The sequence below is a fragment of the Columba livia genome, chromosome 2, assembly GCF_036013475.1.
Source record: "Columba livia isolate bColLiv1 breed racing homer chromosome 2, bColLiv1.pat.W.v2, whole genome shotgun sequence".
Classification (NCBI taxonomy): domain Eukaryota; kingdom Metazoa; phylum Chordata; class Aves; order Columbiformes; family Columbidae; genus Columba; species Columba livia.
Genome location: NC_088603.1, coordinates 16,592,942 through 16,606,479, shown reverse-complemented (window position 1 = coordinate 16,606,479; position 13,538 = coordinate 16,592,942).

Here is a 13,538-nt window from a genome sequence, read left to right as displayed (position 1 = left end):
CCCAAGTCAAAAACAGTATAGCCACTCACCAACTCAACAGAGCAGTCAATATTTCCACATTTTCTCCTCTTATTTTTTTGTGCTAGATACAAAGTGCCCTTGGCCTCAAGGGTAATGGCCTGAAGAAGAGGGCAGATGCTTAAGCCTATGTGCACACCAGCCCCATCTTCACTCTGTTGCATGGTGGCTACATTACCAGTTAAGAGGATCTCAAGGAAGGTCTGAGAGAATGCAAAGGATCCAGATGAAATTTTACTTACCACATATTTGAGTAATTATTTCTACAGCAACATGATTCACTGTTCATTCTTTGTAAATTCCTCCATGATGTAGTCCTAGGAGTCCACTATCTGTTCCAAAAGCTGTTGTATCCTCTTTTTAATGAGTATCATATGCATCCCGGTAATTTGGACCAGCTCATTCAAGTTTGGTCTGCTGCAACCGAACTCTTAGAAGTATGTTCTACATTCATTTGAGAAGAAAATGACACTGAAATAAAAAGCACAAAGAGAACTGGGCCGAATGGTCCAGTGCTATGTTTAGAACAAGATGCTATTCAACCTAAAAGCAGTCTGACAGAACCCAAAATATTTTTGTTTGATGTGAAGCGGGAAGGTACCTGCCAGAGTTGCATGCGTTTCAGTGTGTGCCCATACATTGAATTAGTCCTACCACTTTCTAATCTGCTAGATCCCGCCTCCTCTTCATCCTCTCATTTACTCTTCCTGGAGTGGAGGGGCTCAGTCCCAGGGGCTGGGATCCTGGAAGCCCAGACACATCTGAAAACAAACAAGTCTTTCTTGTCTGCCATTTTGCCTCTAAATTCCCCTTCTGCATTGAAGACCCGCTGTGAATACAGACATACGTTTTTAAAGAGACACAATTTTGTCCTGCTGATCGCACTGTAATCAGAAAGCTATTTGGCACATACAGGAACTTCTGTACTAATTTGGCACTATCTCATTCTGCTACTGGCAGCATTGGTTTTGCTCCCCGCTGGCGATTCTCCTAGATGTCTTACAGCTCCTGGAAGCATCAGCCATGCCTATTCAGGGAATAAGTCTGGCAGGATGCTGGCACCTTGTGCAGTACATCAAGCAGCTATGTGGCTGTGTGATGCTGGCTCATTATCAGACTCCACCACTGTATCTTCTGGTGGGGTACGGCATTATAGAGACAGGTGCATGGTTTGCATTATGAAAGCCAGCATGACATTTCCCATTGACTCAGCTTCAATTACAGGGTTTTATCTGAGTTATTCTTCAAAGTGAGGTCCTATGTCAATTCCTCATTAGATTTTTGCTAAAGAACTTAAAGGAGAAAGCAAGCATTTTCCCCTTGGTCCTCACTTGCTTTAATGGGAAAGGACACATCCAGCTCCTGAGTTATGATGTTTCAGATTTCAAAGGTCTCAGAGATCCTTGTTGATGATCCGTGGGGACATGGGACCCTCTAATCTACCACACTATCTCCAGCGCTCTCCTGTCACACCAGTAATGGAAAAAAAATACATATTGCTGGTTCTAGAAGAGAAGATCTCATAACCTTTACACAGTGATGTTCTTATAATGGTAGCGTAGCCAATGACTACTTTTTTCCCCCTATTAGGATATTTTAGCTGTCCCACTAAATCAGAAACTCGATGCCTTCCAAATGAACACACATTCAAAACATTAAATAATCCAGCATTCTGAAGGCTTTGCCTGCTCTTCTTCAGGACTAAGTGATTCTTCTTGGGGCTATTGTTCTTCACTCTCAGCAGTCCTTTGAAATCCAGCCTCCCTTGTCTGCTGAGTTATTTGAGCCTCTTCCAGAGCCTTTTCACTGCCTTCTTCAGAGAATTTTAGAATAGGGAGATATAGAACTACTTTCTCTTTCCTATCTCTTCACTCCTTTTTCTCAGTCCCTCCTTGGTGTTAATGACTATTTGTACCTCCTCATGCCTATTGCAACACTCCTCTCAACTCCTGTTCGTGCCAGGAGCTATTCTGAGTATCGCCAACTTCAACCACTCACATATCATGACCTATCAAAACTAAACAGGTGCAGATTTCATTAATTTTTTTCTTTTTGCTTTTCTGAGACTTCAGGAGCCAGATTTTTAAGCTTGTTTCTACAGGTATGAAAGCAAGCAATTAACTTCCCTCTTTTGAAGAAACTTTGATTTTCACACAGTATTAGCACCACTGGGAAAGGTGGTAACGCAGGGATGAGCTTCCTAATTAATGAGGAGAGTTGCATATCAGACTGTACCTCCTAGTGCCCCCCCAGCTTGAATTGAACCCAACCCACTACACCAGGCCAGGCCTGTGCTGCCTCCAAGGGAAAACATTTTTGCTCTTAACATCATTTGCAGCCACTGTAACTAGTGCAGCTGCAAACGTCATTTGTATAAATGGCTGGTGCCTTCCTAATCCTGCAGAATCCAGTAAAAACTTTCATCAGTGAATTCTACAGGTTTTCTCTATCTTTCTTATTCATGGTTCTCTTTATCTGCTTTAAACATGTCGTCTTGTAAATGCAAGCCTCCTCTTTTCCTTGTATTCTGGGACAGGCAAAACAAGAGTGTTTGACTGGCAAAGATGTTGATCCTCTGTGCTCATAAAAATGTGGGAGGAATTAGGTCCTTCCTGCAGATTTGACTGCGTTCTCCAGAACCTAAGCTTTCATTTAAAAAGCTAATGAAGCATTTAGCCCTTCTGGTTGCAAAGATAACCATGCTTCAGTCTGTGTTTTGCAGAGGTTATCTTGTTGTGTCAAAGCCAAAGAAATTCCAACTAAGCCATGGAGTTATGAGCTTCCTCTATTTATCCCAGAAGGGAGGTAACTGTAAAATGATGCATCAGAGATGTTGGTGCACCACAGAATGGAGACAGAGAAAAACTATGCTGAAGTAAGGCTGTCTGAGAGTTTAGTCCAGCCTGGATGGGGGTTCCCATGTGGTTCTGCCTCCTCCTCCCTCCTCTCGGCTTCTTATTACTCACTGACATCGCTCTCCTCCAGCTTCATCCCTCAGCCCTTTCTTGCATGGTTTCTTCATGAGTCCTGATAGACATGGTTTCCCTTTTCCATATGGGTTTATGAACCCAGACCATAAGTAAATCCATAATTAATAAATATAAGAGGCCAGATACACCATGATCCTGGTTGGAAAATGACAGAGGGGGAAACTTTGGCAGAAGCATTTGGAAATATCCTGAAAAGGAGAAGCAGGGCCAATGCTAATGAGAAATCTGAGTGCTTAGGCACCCGTTATGCCAACTCAAATCTTTCCAGGCTCCCAACTTTTGGTGCATTTCCAGAGAGACTGGTCGGCTCCTAGATGCAAGTGACCAACTTCATCATCCTCAGCCCATCTACTCACTTGGGAAATGTCAATTATTCAGATGTTCTTTTGCCAAGCTCACGTTTTACATGCAGTATCTGAAGTCACATGCAGTAATAAGGCTGATGAGCCACCCCTCTGTGTGCACATGTGGCTACACGTGCAGCCACATCTGCGCACCAGGGCAGGTATGTTCTTATTCTCTTCTTAATGCATCCCCCCGCTTCAGCGTCTCAGGCACAATTTTTGCTACTGCTGCTTAGTACCTTCACTGAGCTGTTCACAATAATGCTCAGTTCTTTTCCCCAGAGATTACAGTTAATTCAGAAGCCATGAGTGTGTCAGAGTAGTTTAAATTATTTTTTTTCAAATCCATTACCTTTTAGTTCAAGTTCATCTGCCATCATCTTAGGACAACCACTGGTGGTATTAGAGTTGTCTGGTGTTTCAAACAATCCTTTCCAGCTTTTCCTTTCTGATGAAGCCTTTATCAGAAGCATATTTTGACATTTCATTGTTCATCTAACTCTTAGTGTTATTAGGAAATGCAGTACTTAGCGAATTCACTGAAACTATGATCACAGTTTTAAGACATAGGAAATAATCCTAAAAATCTCTAAAAAACCTAATGGGTACATTCCTTATCTGCAAGTCTGTATTTGTCTCCTATCTGTTGTAAACAGATCCTCATAGGAACTGAAGAAAATCAGCGTAATATATGTGCAACATAGTCACCTGCACATGGATAGATAAAAAATAGTCCTTATAGACATCATTAGGGTACTTCGCTCTTAGTATTTTTCACCCTCAGACTTCAGACATTTATTCCTACTGCCAGCTTGTCTCTTCAGCACTTGTTAATCCAGGACAAGGTTTTACCTCACCTTCTTGTTACCGGGCTTCTTTCATAGTCTCATGGGCAGAATCCTATTGAAAGCTTTTCAACACTCTAAATAAATTATATCCATCATCTTGCCTTCATGTACTATTTTTTTAACTCAGAGAATTCCAGTTTAGAAGTGTAATTTACTTCTATGTATGTCATGCCAATGTGTCCTTATCAAATTATAAAGATTCATGTGCTTTATTACCCTAATGATTTTCTCAGTTTTCTACATACTGAAGTGTTTGATTCAAGAATTATTCTTAACTGTTCTTTTAAATGTGGGCTTCATATTGAGCACTCTTACTTGTATCAGTGCCTTAGCTTTTGCTTCATGTGAGGGAAAATACTCTCAGCTTTTTAATCACAAACTACCTTCAGATATTACAGTAAGCCGGTCAACTCTCGGAATTTACTGCAGTGGAGAAAGCAGCATAGCTTGAAATGAGAGCTTTCAATGATTGTTTCTGAAAGATCATTTGCAGATAACTATTTTACAACAAATATCCTCTACAGTTTTAACAAAGCTTATTATAGTAATTCATTGGGTTTTATGCACAAGCTGCTGTGGCACAGTTGCTTTCATGAACGGCTTTATTGAGAATATTATTGCAAACTGAGGAAAACAAAAGCTCTGCGGGATCTTTAACTCTACCAGCTAGACTACTGTACTTAGCTATGAGGACTATTATTAACCCAGTTACAGAAACAGTTACTTGAATAATGAATGAGCTATTACTGCAGGCTGTAGGCTGTGAGATTTAAAAAGAAAAGCTGAAGTGCTCACTCAGAGCAGTGGAGGAAAAATAAGAAAAAAGGAAGTCTGGCATATTCTTTTGTCAAATATTTAATTTGTCTTTCAGTTTAGTTTCAGAAAGGTATTAATCAACATCTGAAGATTATCTTCCTCCAAAAGACTGTGATAAAAACCGGTCTGCATGAAAAACTTCTCCTTTGAGAGGCTGGGATATAAGTTATCCCTCAGACACAAAGCTCCTAACTGTTTGTTTCCTGAAGAAATGGACCCTCTTTCCTCTCCCTTGCTTTTATCCCACACAACACAAAGCAATTTTTCATCAAACCCCTGGTGTCGAGGCAATCGCTGGGCAGTCCTGACCTGCACCCGGGGTCTGAGTTCCCACTGCCTGGCCAGATGCCCAACAGCACCAAAGTGTCAGAAATTCAAGAAATGCAGTGACCCAGCTGGCTCTGGGCAGAACAAATGGTACAGAGGACCCAGAGTCACCCTGACCCTGAGCTTCAGGTGCTCCCTCCAGGTCATGTCCATTCACTTCTTGTTGTGTTTTCCTCAGAGTGATCACTCCAGCCATCCTAGTTCTTTTGCTGGAGCTGCCCAAAGGCTGTATTTATTACTTAGTTCCATAAACTTCCCCATGTGCAGTTTAAGAGGAGCAATGTCTCTTGCAGCATTGCTCACCACTCGTAAATAAGCTCTCGCTGGAAGGTGATGGGCACTGGTGTGTCCTCCCATCAGGAGACACGCTTGTGTGTTTTGTGCAGAGTGAAAGGGCTAATGCTGTCCCAGATGTCACTGGAGAGGAGAAAGACCTGCATCAGCTCAGCTCCTGCCCTGATCTGCAGGAGGAACATGACAGAGGTCTCCTGACTCGTGGCCTGTAACCTTCCCCAGGGCTTCTCTGCTGCTGAAGCAGTTCTGCTTTGTATAAAAGTTTTAAATCATCACAGAGACAGTGGGAGGAGAATCCGTTAACCCTCTGGTCAGATACCTTCCTGAGCCCTCAGTCTCGTTGATCTTTCAATGCAAGAAGCTGAGAGTCCCCTTGAGTGCTTTATGGCCATCTCTTTGGGCACTTCTGTGAGGTCTGGACCTTTCAGAAGGGGAAATGATTGAAAGCTGAGTCTCTCATGTGCTTGAAAAAGGCAAAGGTGAGGTAGAAGACAAAAGAGGATGAAATGACATCTCCATTTCCTTCCTTCCTTCCTTCCTTCCTTCCTTCCTTCCTTCCTTCCTTCCTTCCTTCATTCATTCCTTCCCTCCCTCCCTCCCTCTCTCTCCCTCCTTCCCTCCCTCTCCCTACCTCCTTGCCAAAACAAAAAGAAATAAATGAAGCAAAACTATCTGAGTGCCTCAAATCAAACTCACAAATTGCTTCAGGACATTCAAAAACACATTTCCATGCGAATTTACTCTTCCTACAAAGATTTCATTGGTTTCTTCCTCACTCCAGGTTTTATTTTCTGATGGGTTGCGATGCACTCAGAGCCCAGCAATGAGTCTGCTGTTAACACTGCTCAGCCCTGGGGGCACTGGGATCGACTTTCATCCTCTCTAGGGCTGCCCATGAACTGTCTTCAGATATTTCAAGCTCCTTGCAGTCTCTTCTGTACCCTGCCTTTTACTTTTTACCATCTCTCTGGTTACATCATTAATGCACATTTCAAGTGTGCCTTTTTCTAGAACAGTATTTCAACTTAACCCAATGTGTGAATTTTTGCCCAAGTGAAAATTATCTATTTACTCCCATTTGTTATTTTTTATTGGGCTGAATTCACACACGCCAGTTTTGCACTGATGAAACTATCGGTTAGGAATAAACTTTTCCTAACTTAAAGTGGCATTATCATGTAATTTATACCTTCAATATCCACCTAGTAACAAGCTATCCTGTTCACTTCCCAATGAATCCACCAAATCCCTTGAAGGCACCTTATTGTCAACACAATGAGAAAAAACCTTTTCTCTTCTTTTTTTTGTGTGTTTTTTAATTATTATTATTTCTAGGGCTACCTTTGCTGCAAACACACCTTACAATCGTTTCATATTTACTATATTTTTAAATCTGAGACTGTTTACATTTCTTCTTGAGGATACATGAAGGAGGGATTTCCATTTTCTGAAGGATACCTGGATGGCTCCAACAACCTGCTCAGTCTGCTCAGCCATCTGGCAGAGGGAGCTGCACAACCCAGCCCTAGACTGCATGTTCATACTCTGCCAAATACAGTGCCTGCTGTTCTCACAGTGGGAATCACTCTGCCATGTCCCAGGGCCAACCTGAGCTCCATATTTATACTCTCATGGCTCATCCATGTGATGAGGCTGAGATAAACATTCACCAAATGGGACGTGTTAGAGGGAACCCCTAGATCAGATGAAATGTGCCACAGAGAGCAAAGCTGCGCTGCATATCACTGGGAAGACCTCATTGCTTTGAAAACTTCTGGCTTTAATACACATTTTCATTGGCTTTGCTTGCCAGGTTTTTTTCTCCTATCTTGGCTCATCTTGCCACCTAGAAAGGAATCCAGAGTTTGTACAGTGACATAAAGTCATTTGAAGTAAGACTAGATTAATTTCTATATTGCAGTCATTCCAAGAAACAGCATAGCTGATATTATGCCTGAGGGTAGAACATGTTTGGACTGCTTTCATATTTTAATGAAAGGTATATTCCACTGAGTATTAACACTAAACAACATTACCTAGAGATATGTTAATAATAGTTTTGTAGCTTACTGGAAGATTAAGATTTGACAATTCCCACAGAAGCACAGCATTCTATGTAAATTCCTCTTAAACCTTGACAACTGCACTACAGAATGATAATTTATTTATTTCAAAAATGTCAGCAGTGTATGACCACTGAGATGAAACATTTCATTTTCAAGAACATCTTCAGGGATGATGGTAAATTACAGGCACTCATAGCAATGCGCTTGGCATTAAAGAATACACTGTATGATCACATATGACAAGTAGAGGACTGGGTTTTTTTTTAATGAACAGAACAATAAATTTGCTTAAAAGGTAGATAAATCATGATAAAATGTAATATTCTATACTATGATGTTCTAGTCCAATGGCTTTTGAATAACTAAAGAATTTTATTTGTGTTTTATTTCAGAGAATTTGAACTGTCATCTTCACAGCTCTCATTCTGTATTAGTTATCAAACAGGGACTGGTATTGCACTAGACAAAGAAATAATAACCTAATGAACACCAAAACAGCTTTATGCAACTGGATTTTTTTCACTTCTCTGTCCCAGGGAAAGAATTTCCTGCTGCTACTTTATATAAGACACTGCTGTGGGGTTTATGTTATCTCTCTTATATAAAGTGCTTTTAAAAACCATTTTATCATTCATTCTTCTTTGATTTTTTTCACGTTAAAAAATCTCAGTTTTCTCTGTGTTACAAAGATGATGCTGTGATCAAAACATGCCAGTGACACACATGAAGTTTCATTTGCTAAAGTAAAAACACAGGTGCTTAAATAAAAAAATGCACTTTCCATCAGAGCAGTAATGGTCTGGGGATTACCCTATCGGTAAATATGCATCCAAAGATCACAGAAGATACAGAAATATTTTGAGGGCTCAGTGTAAGATTTTCCTTGTAAAGAGTGGTGTGCTGTACTTTTTTATTCCTTTTGGCAATACTGGCTTTGTAGAAAGATGCCTTTTCCCAAAAAATTAGATACAAAGAAATAAGCGCTCAGTGCTGCACAGTTCCCAGATATACACATCATCATGTTTTAAAGGCTTTAGGGTCAGACCCGCACCTGGTTCAGGTCAGCATGCCACCCCAGATTTCAGTGCCAGTTCATATCAGTTGAGACTTCAGCTTTCATAACTTTAATGAAGTCTCTGTGCTGTATAGGGGGTTACAGGTGAGAAATACTTTTAGTTTTATTGAGTACATGAATATTTCCAAAGTGCTTCGTGTTGAAACATGAGCATGTTTTCTACAGAACAGACGTTTCCCCTGTTTGGCCACTGTGGCGACCCCTGACAGAACGACCACCACAGGGCTGCACAGGTAGGGCAGGTTTGCTTTCTCAAGTCACTTATCTGAGAGCATCTGAGCCTCATGCTGGGGGCGTGGGCATTGCCCGCCTTGCTTCCTGCTGTGTGTTTTCCCCCTGCTTGCTCAGCTGTAGCTCTTCTGTGGGTGTGCAGGACCAGGGTGCAGCAGCTGGCATTGACAGCGCAGGACCAGGGCACAGCGACCAGCACCTACACCAACCCCACCTGTAGCACAAGGGTGACCTAGCAAAGCTGTGCTCATGCCAGGTGACACAACCAGAGATTCTGCAAAAGCTCCTGAGTTCTCAAGTGTCATTCCTTCAATGGGAAACTATTTTTCATGTCTAAACTAACAAGGGCTGCACTGAGGGAATGGCAGGTGTTGCCTGAAGAGTGTCTGTGCGCAGCACACGCCGGTGGCGGCCACCCCCACAGCACAGCCTGCCTCCTGCCTCTGTTCACTTACCATACGCTGCTAGACACCCAGACAGATGAAAACCCCAAATTAAAGTAAACTCAGCTCTCAGCTGTGGTATAAATGACTCAAATGCTGGAACAAAAATCCAGGAAAGGCTCAAATCTGTCACAGCGCTAGGATAATTTGTACTGCTTTATCGGGGGAAACCTTTCTTTAATCTGCCTAGGACTTGTTCAGTGGGGGAGTTATTTAGTAGGAAAAGCTGCTTCTTTACCATCTCTACTCCCAGTCCCAGAACAGGGATGATGATTAAGGAAGAGAGGTCTTGAGAATTTAGCTATAATCCCTTCAATGTCCTTCTCCTACCTCAGGCCTTGGGACATTCAAAGCACCAGTAAGAGTCTCAGGATTACTTTTACATACATCAAGAATGGCACCATTCCATTATTTTCTTCCTCATTCTCAGCTACACTGAGGCCACCTTGGCCTTTGCTGAGCTTTCACCTGCAGCCTATGGAGTGCTGGTTCGGCATGAACTCCTGCTGTTTTCCCTGTCAGGAAGCTTGAGATGATCACCTGCAACAATCCTTGCTGACGGTGTGGGTTAAAAGGCTGGTTCGTGACTATTTTGTGTCTCATGCCCAGCCCACATCTTGGTGAACCTTGTGTTCTCTGCCCAGTTCTCACTTTCTGTCATGTCTAAACACAGAGTACTAGTGGCTGGGAAAATACTCTGCCAGGGCTTCTGCCTTCATTTCAAAGCCGAGGACTGACTGGGACTGTGCATGTGCACCCGGGAGTGTGGCAGAATCACAGCGAGGGCTGATTCCTCCAGCAGGCACCTGCAGCAGTCACCTCATTCTCCAGCTATTGCCCACGATGCTCCAGCCTGCAACCCTGACAGAGAAATCTGGGTACTCAGCAGAGCTGAAACACACCACTGTCTGCTGCAGCTGCATCCCTCATCCCCTGGCAACCTGGCTGAGCCCTCAACGTGGAGAAGATGGAAATACTTTCGGGACAAGCATGTCAAGGGATTGCGTCAGAAATCTGTATCCCAAATGGGGTAAAATGTGAGACTAGACTGGAGGGAGAGCCTTAAGAAAGAGGATAAATCTGTACAAAGAGGACCAACATGCAAAAAGAGAGGAACAAAGCTAGTCTTCATGTTGCCAGAGGAAAACAGATTGATCTCACAAAGCCTGATGCAAAAGAGCAGAAGTTCTTCAGCAGCATAAAACAGGGAAAACAGAAGTGAAGCACTATGGATCCAGACTTTGCCTCAGTTTCCCACAAGGGTGGTGAGCTCAAACATGAGAGCAAAAGACAGACAATGGGAACAAGAGCTGGAAATCATGGTGGAAAGAAACCTCAAGGAGTTCAATGCATTTGGTTCAGAGAAACTGGATTATTTCATCCCCGTGTTCTGAAAAAAAAAAAAAACTGGCACAAAAAATGGCAAGACGGGTGCTTCAGAAAGAAAACAAAGTGCTCACATCAAGTCTAGACCCATTAGTCTGTCTCAGCAGTATTCAGGGTTTAAAAAGATTCTGAAGAAAATCATAATTAAAGACATGAATGTGAAGGGAAAATGTGATAAAACACAACAGGTGTGATTTTAAGGTAGCTTCTGCCAGATTGCCTTTGATAAGACATTACATTTATCTAATAAAGAAAATGTTCCAGTCAACCTCTGTGGACTTTAGTAGGATATTTTGCTATAGGTCATATGGAAATCCTTTCTTTAAACTGGAAAAGCTGGGGTCAATTGGGAAAATGAAAGGTGAGTAAGAATCTGGCTTAGAGATGGGAGTGTGGAAGGAAAAGGAGGCAATGAGTAATCCTGCAAAAAGTATGTGGCTGGAGGGAGGTTACCAGGCAAGACTCCAAAGTCTTAATATTTTGATAATGACCATGTCAAAACCTTTATAACTGTGCTGATAAATTAGCTGGTGACTTAATGTTAAGGAACATCCTGAGTACAGAGGAACAGCAGAATACCATGGCCCTCGGGGCTAGAGTAAAGGAAAGGGATTAAATCCTATAGTACCAAAAATGAGCTTATGCCCTTGGGAACAAAAGGTCTTCATGCAGACCCAGTGCTAGCTTCAAACTAAGGAATTTGCTCAGTTGCACCAGCCTGACGCAAGACGTATCTAATTCTCATTGACTGAAGTCTCCAAAACACCCTTAAATTATGGAGCATAAAGCAGATAGACATCAAATACCAGTCCTTTTCTTGGGCAAAATTCACATTGCACAGGCAAAGCAAGAAGAGGTAGCATTTGACACTCTGCTCCTGGATGAACAGGCGCCCCATGCACAGCACCTTCCTAAAAACCTCCTATGAATCACAACCTCAAACACGGGACCAGCATGGCCGCTGGAGCATCCTGTGCCAGCAGGTACCCTGCTGCTGGCTGCTGCCTGCCCAAACAGGACAGCCTGTCACAGCTTGCCGCTGGGCACCGGGCAGCACGGGGTCACAGGAGATGGCAAGGTGTCCAGACTGCAAGGACTGTCTGACCACAAGTTTCTCGACAGTCGTGCTCAGGAACAGGGGGTTTGAAGCAAGCACAGTAATGACAGATGGTGAACCTCAAGGGACCCGTTTTGGAGCAGAGCTCTCCCAAATCCCTCAGTAAGAAACAGCAGTAGCTATTTTTTTCCCCCCAATGTGGACTTGGCAAACTTCATTGCTTGGCACTCTTTTTGGATCGGTTTTCATGTGCCATGGAGGGCATGGGCACAGATGACATTTCACAGAGCAGTTTCTCTTGAGGCCCTGAGAAGGTTCAAGAAGAAGCACTGGCCAAAACACAAGCAGAAGCAGACTCTGAAGTTGTTCCGTTGCCATATTGCTCTGCCATCACAGAGGCAAGCAATTGAATCCAGATCAAAGCATACATGTTTGAAAAATAACAAACACATTTCCCAGAGCTAGACGTACTTTGCATAGACTGGATGGAGGCAGTTCGGATTAACTTGACTAGAGATCCAGCACAGAGCCACAATCTGGTTCTTCTTGCACAGTGGGCTGGAGGAAAAGGAACTTTCTTTTAGCTTGCTGAATAGCTATTTTCAGTAATCTCTACAGAGATTACTGTGAAATGTGAAATGATTAAATCTGATTCCATAAACAGTGGATAAACATCTCTGAAGGACTGAAAAGGTAAATATCGTAAATATCAAGTTCTAGCAAGGTGTGCAGAGGACAATTTCTGTATGTGAATAAAGTATTAAGCTATTTGTAAGTCAGAAAATAACCTACGCAAAAAACTCTAAGGCCAGAAAAATAAATTAAGTGGAAATTTTTCAGCTTTGAAGGAAAGGGCCTCATAGTTTTATCCAATTTCCACATGTTAAGACCTCAAAATTACAGTCAAATATGAATTTGCAGGCATTACCACTGCAACACTAAGACATGTCTATAAAAAATGCACAGAAAGAGTTTGCCTGAAGAACAGGAATTCTGATGACATGGTATCAGCAAGGAGGTTGGTAAAGACCCCAAGCACATCTATAATACATGGGCTGAAATCATGGTTTAAATTTATTGTTCAATTACAGCTTCAGGCTCTTGGAGTTCACAGCTGCCAAGAAATATATATGACATTAAATTATGGAATATTTTGTTAAATATTTTAATATGTTTGAGTACTTGTAACATTTTATTTAAGCATATTATTCAGAGAACAGAAAACATTGCTCTTTCCTAATTAAAGGTGTTAGTCAGCAAGACCAGTAAAACGCTTACTCCAGTGTTAGAGAAAACTCTGAAGAGTGAGAGAAATCCTATTAGAAAGTCCCCCATCATCCTGGCAGTGCCTGCCTGACTGACATCTCAATGTATTTTTGCTGAGTTAAGCCTTGCAAGGCCCATCCACTTAGAGCACAAGATTTCATTTCACCATTAATTTATTTGATTTGTCATGAGATTAATAGGCATATGAGATGTTAGTTAGAATTTCAGAGCACATTGTGAGGCTCTGTCAGCTAGAGGAAGGCTATTACTAGTAGGAGGGTAGATGCTATTTGAAGGGTGGAAGGCCACAAAATTCATGTAGTACTGGCCACCGTTTGTAGAAAGGACTATGCAGGCAGTCAGCCAGGTAAGAGAAG